This window comes from Anomalospiza imberbis, chromosome 11 (assembly GCF_031753505.1).
Source record: "Anomalospiza imberbis isolate Cuckoo-Finch-1a 21T00152 chromosome 11, ASM3175350v1, whole genome shotgun sequence".
Lineage (NCBI taxonomy): Eukaryota > Metazoa > Chordata > Aves > Passeriformes > Viduidae > Anomalospiza > Anomalospiza imberbis.
Genome location: NC_089691.1, coordinates 5,459,017 through 5,466,384, shown reverse-complemented (window position 1 = coordinate 5,466,384; position 7,368 = coordinate 5,459,017). Strand labels below are relative to the sequence as shown.

At 58.5% G+C, this 7,368-nt stretch overlaps 1 long non-coding RNA gene across 1 annotated transcript; it reads left to right on the top strand.

Annotated features, from left to right (window-relative positions):
* The first annotated feature begins 1,240 nt into the window (after positions 1 to 1,240).
* On the top strand, positions 1,241 to 2,204 carry LOC137480375 (uncharacterized). The gene is made up of 3 exons (XR_011002855.1): positions 1,241 to 1,364; positions 1,505 to 1,623; positions 1,777 to 2,204. It is a non-coding gene; the product is annotated as an uncharacterized lncRNA (long non-coding RNA).
* Positions 2,205 to 7,368: the final 5,164 nt, after the last annotated feature.

Genomic DNA, 7,368 nt, shown 5'->3' with positions numbered 1-7,368 from the left:
CACGCGTTCTGCCTGGTGAGTGGCTCTGGGTGCTCCCTCCACCATTGCAACGGGCAATTCCTGCCTCTCTCTCCTCATCTGCTCGTCCCCTTTGCTGCAGTTCTTTGCCACTCTACTTTCTCGTCAAGAGAACCGTCGTGTCGGACTCGTGGGGTTTCTTCCTCGAGATATCCAAATTGCAGTCTGGCGGGCGGCACAAAAGGTGAGCGCCTGACAAGAGCAGGGAGATTTGTGCCAGGCGAGGTTTGCCAGAGCTGAGCCCAGACACTTGGAATGAAAGGCCTGCCCTTCCGGCCGGCTGGGGGACAAAGTCTGGCTCCCGGCAGCTGCACCGAGGCTCTGGCACAGGAGGCTCCTCCACCAGACGGCTCTGTGGGCTGAGACCCAGCAGTGGCCACATCCTACGCCCTGCCCGGAGCCGTGGGGCTGCCTGGGGAGGCCCCGAGGCTGCTGCTGATGGCGCTGCTTGGCTCTTTCCAGCGCTGCTGCGTCTGCGGCCAGAGCGGGGCAACCATCATGTGTTGCAAGGAGGACTGTGGCAGATGGTTCCACCTGCCCTGTGCCAAGGAGGGCGGCTGTGTCAATGTATACGTTACCCCATACAGGTACCTCCTCGCCCCTTCTGGCCACCCCTGTGGAACGGTGTTGCATTTCTCACTTTGCCCATCCATTTTCCTCCAGCTCCTTCTGCCCTGAGCACCGTCCAGAGCAGGACGTGGAGGCGACTCCAGAGCCGGGCACCGACTGCCCCATCTGCATGGAGCCTGTGGAGGATAGAAAGACCTTCCGAACCCTGGTGTGCCCAGCGTGCAAAAGGGCCTGGTTCCACAGGGACTGCATCCAGGTAGGAGCCATCCCCTCAGCCCGGGCCACAGCAGGTGCCCAGCGGCACCAGGGCCTTGCTCACCCTGCTTCTGTTTGCCCTGCAGGGACAGGCCATGCGCGCTGGTCTTTTTTCCCTCCGCTGCCCCCTGTGCAGGGACACGGGAGAATTTCTTGTACAAATGTTCATCGTGGGGATCCGAATCCCTTTCAGGTTGGTGTCCTTCTGCCTGGCTCCCAGGACAGGAGGTGCAAGTGCTGTGCTGTGCCAGGCCCTGCCCCAGCAGTCCTGGCCCTGCCCTGTCCCGTGAGTCTGGGCTTCAACTTCACGCAGGACTTGGAAAAGCGCTGGAGAAAGAGCAGGGACAACCTGTACCTCCATGAGGGCACGACATCAGAAACTCATCAGCTTTCCCTTTCTCCATCAGACTGCCAACATGGGAGGACAACGACGCCTTTGCGGATCTAGGAGAGCGGCACAGCAGGTGCAATGCCAGGGACTGCCTTTACCCGGGAGGCAGGGAGGAGGCAGAGGAAGAGGGGTAAGTTGGGGAGCTGCACCTGAGGCTCTGCAGGGTACGTGTGTCACTTCAAGGGCTCAAGGGGGGAAAGAAAGAGAAGAACGTGTCTGGACAATCCTGTGCTGTGGACACGTTGTCCATGAGCCCCTTTGCCTCCTCAGGCCCTGGGAACTGCTCCTGTGCTCCTCCTGCGCTGCTGAGGGCACCCACAGGCGCTGCTCTGGCCTGAGAAACCGCATACAGAGCTGGGAGTGTGACAGCTGTGCTGGTCTCGGAACGGGTATGAGGCAAAGCAGCCGGTGCCCCTGGGCTGGGGACAGTGCCCAGGCCGGGCTGGGCAGAGCCCCTCTGCTCCTGAAGGGCTGGGGGTTCTGCTCTGGCCTGGCTTGCCTCGGGCCTGGGTGGTCTTTGACATTCCTGCTTGGCCTTACAGCTTCCAGGGATGAGTCAGAGCTCAGTGGCCCCAGCCGGATCAGACAGTCAGGACTGGAGCCTGCTCATGGCTCCCCAGAATCTGAGGCCATCAGCCCCAGCTCCCGCACCCCGGTGCCATCGGGGCTGGATCCCCAGTCTTCCTCTGCAGAGCCCAGCGGCCGCAGCAGCCAGCAACACACAGCATGGCAGCAGTCTCTGCCGTCTTCCTCGCTGGCCACCAGCAGCCCCAGCACATCAAGGTCAACGTACAACAACTCCCCTGACTCTGGGGACAGGGTCCATTCCAGACGTGCTGGGCCCGGCCGCAGGCGAACCCGCTCTCGCCAGCCAGGTCGGGCCCCAGATGGACCCGTCCGACTGAGGAGTCGCCGTGACAGGAGCAGCAGGACAACAACAAGGGCTGAGAGGCCCAGGCGAAGGGAGACACCTTCACGGGCATCCCCCGGACGCAGCCGCGCCCGCCAGCAAGGTCGGGCCCTAAGTGCACCTGTCCGCCCCAGGAGTCGCCGTGACAGGAGCAGCAGGACAAGACCAAGGACTGAGATGCCCGGGCGAAGGCAGACATCGCCACGGGCATCCCCCGGACGCAGCCGCGCCCACCAGCAAGGTCAGGCCCAGAGCCCACCTGTCCAGTCCAGGAGTCGCCGTGACATGAGCCACAGGACAGCAGCAAGCGCTGAGAGGCCCAGGCGAAGGCAAACATCGCCACGGGCATGCCCCGGACGCAGCCGCGCCCGCCAGCAAGGCCGGGCCCTAAGTGCACCTGCCTGCCCCAGGAGTCGCCGTGGCAGGAGCAGGAGGACAGCAGCCAGCGCTGAGAGGCCCAGGCGCAGGGGGACGCCGTCAGGGATGTCCCGCAGGAGCAACCGCTCCCGCCAGCGACGTCGGGCCTCACCTGGGACCTCCAACAGCAGCACCTAGTGTCGTCTTTTCTTTCTGGTCCGTCTGTTCGCTGCCGGAAGTGAAGGTGAGAACGGTCCGTACAGGGACCTTGAGATTTGCAGGTCTGTGAGCAAACCGAATTCGCTCTTGGCATTTCTACTGGCAGGAAAGTAGTCTTATGCTAAATACCTTGATTTCTGTCTCACCATGTATTAAGTGAAAAGTCACTTAAATGATGTGGCTAATTAAAAAGGACTCTTGTTCCTGCCTTTAGACTCCAACCTCAGATGCTTCCGCACTGCTTTCTCTTGAAAGTGAAGCACTCCTTGATGGGCTTGGATAGGGTTAGGGAGACATTCAGAGCAAGGTGGCTCTTAGGGAAGCTCTCTTGAAAAGGATGTGTGCTGTCTTGCTATCCTTGAGCAATCTCATTCAGTAAAGCCAAAAGGAAGAAGAGAGAAGAGAGTGACACACTGCCTCAAGCGCCTGAAGAAATCGATCACTATATTGCTGCTGATTTCAAAGACTTGCTTGGACCTTGAAAGAACAAACCAGAAAAGACAGTGGAAATATCCTGGGACAAAGAGGATGCGCAGGACTCTGCCCCCGATGACCATTTGGGACCTTTGCCTGAGAATTAACTCAGGCCCTCGAGAAGAGCCTGCAACTTCGTAACTCCCCGGGAACAAAAGCGTTTTAGTGTGCCGGTGTGGATAACATCACGTGGTGTTGTCCAGTCAGCTAAACCACGACATCTTTGTCTGTTACAGGAGCAGCTACTTAACTCTATGTAAAGAATGTATTTAAGAGAAAGAGTGAATTTAGAGACCTCTCCTCATAGCGGATCCAGAACCTTCTCCGAAGAATTTGTTAGATTTTCATTATTTTCCGGAACACCGAAGGAAGCAGACGGGTACCAGATAGAAAATACGAGGAAACCAATAAACCTTTTACTGCTTAGAAGCGTGTCACTTTTGTTCCTCGAAGAAGTTGCCAAAGAATGTTACTTTCAAAATCCCTTCAACGATCTAACAGGAAAAAATATTGGCAAACCCTGTTAGGCAGTGTTTCCGAGCTGGGGCTGATGGTCTTGGGTGCTGGGGAGCCACGGGAAGGCTCCAGTCCTGACTGTCCGGCCAGGCTGAGGCCATTGAGCTCCGGCTCATGCCTGGCAGCTGTAAGGGCAAGCGGGAATGCCAAAGGCTCTCATGGACCCAGGCCAGGCCGGAACAGAGCAGAGCCCCCAGCCCTCCAGGAGCGGACGGGCTCTGCCAAGCCCGGCCTGGGCACTGCCCCCAGCCCAGGGACACGCGGGTGCTCTGCCCGAGAGCCGTGCCCAGAGCAGCAGAGCTGTCACGCCCCAGCTGGTTCTGGTCAGAGTGAGAAGCCAGCAGCGGCCGTGGGTGCCCTGGGCAGCACAGGAGCTGTTGCCAGGGCCTGGGGAAGCACAGGAGTCAGCCTCTGCACGGCGACACAGCACGCAGGCTGCAGGGGACAGAGCCAATGGCAGCGGGCATGAGCACCTCTGCGGGGCTCTTTGGCTGCAGCAGCATCGGCCCCAAGGGCTGCTCCGTCCCTGCCTGCCTGCCTGCCTGCCTGGCTGATGGGCAGGGCCGGAGGCCTTGCAGAGCAGGGGCCATTGCGGGCACGGGTGTCCCAGGAGCTGCCCCCCGGCCCAGCTGGGCCCCACTTGGGGAGGAAGGAGGCTCCCAGCCACGGCATGGCTGAGCAGCTCCTGCCTCCCCCTGCCTCTGCCCTGGGCCCCACATCGCCTGCCACAAGCGTCCCTGGGCCAGGCTGTGGGAGGGCGGCTTTGCCCTCACCTGGCTGCCGGGCACCAGGGCCCTCCTGCTTGCTGTCGCGCATGGCAGCTGTCGGCGGGGAGTCCCTGTCCAGAAATGCCACAGTCTCCTCCAGGTGCTGGTCCTCTCTCTCTGTGGGAGAAAGAGGAGTGTGGAGAGTTTGCAGAACAGGCCCAGGGCCACGAGGGCACTGCTCCCTGCTCAGCCCCGCGTGAGCCCTGCTCCCGTCCGCCTTCTCCTGCCGTCGTCGCCTCGAGGAACACCGCAGACGGCTCCGCTTGTTCCTCCGCCGATTCTGGGAATGGTGAGGCAGGTGAGCCTGCAGCACAGGCCCAGAGCCCCGAGGTGTGGGGTTCCTCTGGTCGCTGGGCAGCAGCGTCCCTGCCCTGCCTTCTCCTCCCGTTGTCAGGTCGCACTGAGCCACGGCCTGAGCCCAGCGTTGCCTTTTGGGGCCAAAGGAAATCTCTGCTCCTGCCTCTGGCACAGGGCATTCTGCCAGCAGGTCAGGGAAGGTGGTACCCCCCGAGAGAGGCGTGAGCAGTGGAGGAAAGCCAGCATCTCTCCAGTCTTCCAAAAGGGCACTAAGAAGGAGCCAGGAAACTGCAGGCCCATCGGCCTCAGCTCCATCCCCAGAAAGGTGACAGAATATCTCCTCTTGGATGTCATCTCTAAGCGTGTGGAATAGCAGGAAGAGAAAACTGGATGGGCTTAGCAGCTGTTCTGCAGGGCAAACAACTGAGTTCGCAGAAGAAGAAATTCATAAAATACGGGTTTATCCATGGCAAGGACGCAAACAAGGCCGTCCGCATGGAAACTGGAAAACACGTCAGGGTTACTTGTAGTTAGAGGACACGTGCCTTAGTCGGCAGCGTACGTGCCTTAATAATTTGTGGTAAGCTCTTGCCAATGAATTATTGACGTTAAATGCTTTGCACCAATAGAATACAATAAGCTATTGCTTTGCCCATTGAATAGGATGAGCTGTTTTGATGTAACTAGTGGCTTAGGATCACACTTTTTTAGGGGTATAAAACTTGAGAACAACTTGTAATAAAGAAGAAGCCGTTGTTGTCACTGCACAGGTGTATGTGTATGTCTCGTGTCCATCTCTACTGCGACAGAAAACCATGCTTGGCCAATCTCATAGCCACCTCTGCTGCACTGACTGGCTGGGTTTGTGAGGGGAGAGCAGTGGCTGTTGTCAGCCGGGACTCCAGCAAGGCTTTGTTCCGGCCTCCCTTATCACGGTCATGGGGCAGCTCAGGGACAGTGGCGTGGAGAAGTGGGCAGTGGAGCTCCAAACCCAGACAGCTGCGAGCTCAGGGGGCCGTGCTGGGGCCACTCTTGTTTGCCTTATTCCCCAGCGACCTGGCAGAAGGGACGGAGCGCTCCCTCAGCACGTTTGCGGATGGGACAGAAGCGGGAGCAGGGGCTGGTGAACCACACGGCTGTGCTGCCTTTCAGTGCGGCCTGGACAGGCTTGAGAGTTGAGCAGAGAGGGGCCTCGTGAAGTTGCACAGGGGAAAGCCTCTAGAAGAGCTTGAAGCTTTGTAATTACCAGGCAGCAGAAGTTTTCTAGTATAGAGGAGTGTATAACGTCATCTTGTGATGTCCAGTCAGGGAAACCACTGCATCTCTTTATGTTAGAGGAGCAGTTTCTTGTAGGTATGTAAAGAAAGCCTTTGAGAAAAACACTGACTTCAGAAACTTCCTCTAATATTATGTTGGATTTCCATGATTTTCTGGAATGCCAGGCCAAGCGTAAGGATTCCAAAAGGAAAGTGAAAGCAAATTAATAAATCTACTTGTAGAGGTCAGAAGCATTTCCCGTTTGTTCCTCGAAGAAGTTGCCAATGTTACTTTTGAAATCCTTTCAAAGATCTAATAGGAAAAAGCATTGGCCCCAAGTGTTAGCCTGTGTTTCTGAAGAGGAATATGCTTTTTGTGTCAATTCAATGTTTGTAGCAGGGTTTGGTTTTTTTTTTTTTTTCGTGTGTGTGCTTTGAATGTGAGTCTTTGCAGGACTTTGAATAATTCGATCATATACCCAAGACAACATTTTACTGTGTCCTGCTGTCCAGTGCTGAACAGGGTTGAGACAGAGCAGGTAGCTCTGTGTCTGTATGAAACTTGCAGGAGCAGCACCAGGAGCAGCAGCAGAGCAGTGCCCGATGGTTGCCTCGGGGCCTGGCATTTGACCCTGCACTTGCTGCAGGAGTCCCTGCCTGGTTCCCTGCTGACCAAACCTTCGCAGCCATCCCAGAACCTGGGTTCCCAAGGGGGCCGCCTCAAGTGGTTGCCAGGCACCTGAGGCCATGGCTGCCCAATGTTGGCTGCACGATGCTGATGTCAGCGTGGCCATTGTGACCCGTGCGACCAAGGCCACAAGAAGCAACGCTGGGCTCAGGCCGTGGCTCAGTGCGACCTGACAACGCGAGGAGAAGGCAGGGCAGGGACGCTGCTGCCCAGCGACCAGAGGAACCCCACACCTCGGGGCTCTGGGCCTGTGCTGCAGGCTCACCTGCCTCTCCCTTCCCAGAATCGGCGGAGGAACAAGCGGAGCCGTCTGCGGTGTTCCTCGAGGCGACGACGGCAGGAGAAGGCGGACGGGAGCAGGGCTCACGCGGGGCTGAGCAGGGAGCAGTGCCCTCGTGGCCCTGGGCCTGTTCTGCAAACTCCCCACACTCCTCTTTTTCCCACAGAGAGAGAGGACCAGCACCTGGAGGAGACTGTGGCAGTTCTGGACAGGGACTCCCCGCCGACAGCTGCCATGCGTGACAGCAAGCAGGAGGGCCCTGGTGCCCGGCAGCCAGGTGAGGGCAAAGCCGCCCTCCCACAGCCTGGCCCAGGGACGCTTGTGGCAGGCGATGTGGGGCCCAGGGCAGAGGCAGGGCGAGGCGGGAGCT